This window comes from Seriola lalandi, unplaced genomic scaffold (genome assembly GCF_002814215.2).
Source record: "Seriola lalandi dorsalis isolate HSWRI2012SDOR001 ecotype SW California unplaced genomic scaffold, Sedor1 jcf7180002054575, whole genome shotgun sequence".
NCBI lineage: Eukaryota > Metazoa > Chordata > Actinopteri > Carangiformes > Carangidae > Seriola > Seriola lalandi.
Window position 1 is genome coordinate 68823 of NW_019525128.1, and position 3057 is coordinate 71879.

Sequence of the window (3057 nt, forward strand, 5' to 3'; positions counted from 1 at the left end):
ATTCTCATTTTTAAAGTGTATATGGACAGGGTTGTCCAATACTTTTGGCCATATAGTATACTATGTGAGCTGTTGGACCAGATCAATGAGGTGAACGTTATCTTGTTTATGACATAGTTATATAGTCTAACACAGTTAATGAACATGTGCGTGTTATTGGGTCAGTTAGATGTGATGAAGGTCCTGATCACATGTGAAAGGTCAATCATGGGGTGACAGTCTCAAACAGCTGCTTACATCTGTCCAACCTGAAACTACAAACCTCCATCAGAGCTCAGAAAGGTTAAAAAATAAAAACAGTAAAATATTAACGTCAGGGTGCAAAGCATCAGTCAAAGACGTCTGTTGTGGGAGCCTCCGAGTCAGAGCTCAGGGTTGAACGTCCATCAAATAAACCTCGAACCAGATTCTGCCTCTTTAAATGTTAACAGTTAAATTCTGTTGAAGTATGGATCTCATGGAGACTAAAAACAGAGCTGAAGATTCAACTGGTAACAACATGTTAGCTTATGTTAGCACTGAACTACATTAGATTCAAACCTCTCTGAAGTAGTTTAATATTAGCTAATGGCTAACTTTAGTGTTAGCTAAAACTAGCATTTTCAACCAACTACTACTATCTTTTTCTTTAATTGGCAGCATCGGTGTAATCTCTGAATCAAATTTATACATATCAACTAAAGCTAGCATGAAGCTTCATTAGCTAATGTTTAACATTACAGGTAGTTATTAATATTAGCTAATGTTTACAGCTTGATGTGAGAGCGAAACTTAAATTGCAAACTAACTAGCTTCATAATGTTAGCTAACAGTAGCAGTGAACATCTTCCTACCAACTAATATTTCCAGCTCGTACATCTATGTTGGATATCGTTAGCAGTTACCAGCTACCAGCACTATCATTGTAAACAACCATTAGCTGTCAAGTAAAGCTTCAACTTCAAATTAAGTTAAAGAACATTAGCTATGTTGACAGCTAGCTGTTTTAGCTTAACCTCCAAACCAACTGGACTCACAATGTTAAGTAATGTTAGCAGTGAGCATTTTCAAACTAACTACTGTTGAATATTGACTATTATTAGCATTAAGCAGTCCTCTATTTTTATGTTGTTGATTAATATTAGCAATGAACTAGTGAGCATACAGATGTTTGCTAATGCTCTCAGCTAAAGTTACTTAAACTAACACCACTTCCATTTGCTCTCACGGCCATAATAAACTCCAAAAGTAGATAAATGTTAATTAGCTTTTTGTCAGTTCCAAACCAACTAAATCAGTGTTGGCAATTGTTAGCAGCAAGCTACATTAGTGTCATTTTTAAACCAACAACTGTATATCTACGTTAGCTATCGTTAGCAATTAGCTACAATAGCCTAATGTGCTCACTCACTTTATTTATTTATGGAAATGGTTTATTAGTGTAATGTTTGTTGATTTGATTTTGTGTGTGGGTGATATTTTACTTTAGGTTGTTAAGTTATAGTTTTATTTAAATATTTTATTTGGTTTTGTGTCTTAATGTGTTAGAAACAACCATAAATATATAAGTTAAATAAAATTAAATGGTCAATAATGTCAGATAAAGATTGCAGAAAACTAAGAAACTATCAACCTCCACATTGGTCTGTAACAGTGTTTAAACTGATTGGCAGCTCAGCCAATCACAATGTGAGAGGAAAAAAAAACAAAAAAACAAGAAAAGAAGGCAAAATCAGGTCTCACTTCACTAGTAAGAAGGTGATAAATTTTCAAACCAGCTAGACCCACAAAAGTCAACAGTTAGCATTAATTAATCATGTACATTATCTCGTATGTTAAAAAAAATATTTTTTCTTGTAAAAAGTTAAAATATTTGTAATAACTCACCCTGAACTGATGTGTATACATTAAATAACATGACCATGTAGAAAAAAGAGGGAAGTTGTTTAATACAGAAAAGTGAGAATATTTAATAAATATGTGTACAAATGCAGATTATTCCTGCTTCTGGAGGAAATGTGTTATCGTCCAGAACAGCTGCTGTGTATTAAAGAATACATTTAAATGTTCTCACTTTTCTTCATGCTGTAGCTGCTGTCGTGAGTGCTTTGTGGTGTCACTGATTTGTTTATTGTGGATATCAGCTCAACTGTGCCCACATCTAAGCACTCTGTCATGTCACTAAGATTTTAATTCAACTAAAGACTGATCATTCAGAGATATAATCAGAACTAGTGTCACTGTGTTATTGACGTTCAGCTCTGTTCATGTCTCCATTAGATGCCAACCTGCTGCTCTGGAGGTTTTTATCTAAAACTCATCTGGTTTCCTGAGGCTGACTGAGCGTGTGCAGTGGTGATGATGACAACGATGATGATGGTGGCGGTGGTGTTAGTGTTGTCTACATGGTGACGGAGGGTCCAGATGTGGTTGATGATGATGTTGTGGTGGTTGTCGTGGTGGCGGGGTGTCGGGGTGGGGCCAGGTTGAGCAGAGCGCTGACGGTGCCAGCCACTTGGGGGAGCCCTCGCTCTTCCAGGATGTGAAGGGGAAGACACAACTGACTCTACAGAGACAGACACCACAGAAGAAGACGCACAGAGGGGCAGGGGAGCAAAAAGAAAATACAAAGGAGTCAACAGATGGTAAATTAAATTAATGGATAAAATAACAGTAACCATGATAAGAAAAAGGATAAACAAGGAGCAGCAACATCAACTTAAAATAACCAAATGATGAGAACTGAAGGAGGAAAGAAAAGATGAGATACAGACAAAGTTCAGTCTACATAAGAAAAAATTCTTATCATGTGACCAGTTGTAAAAAGTGGGACCGACCAAGAAGTTTGAAGTTAAAAACCTGTACTAGAGGTTTGGCTGAATGGTTTTAGTTTGTTGGTTTAAGCTAGCTCTAAGAAGTCAGAGATGGGAGGTAATATGATCAGAACTCCCCCTGTCTGATCATCTAACTACTATGTTATTATTACTGATGGACACAGCTACAAAAATAAGATTTGAGCTATAAAAACCAAACGTTAACTTTAAGGTTTAGTGTTAAAGAGACACAGATGACTCACAA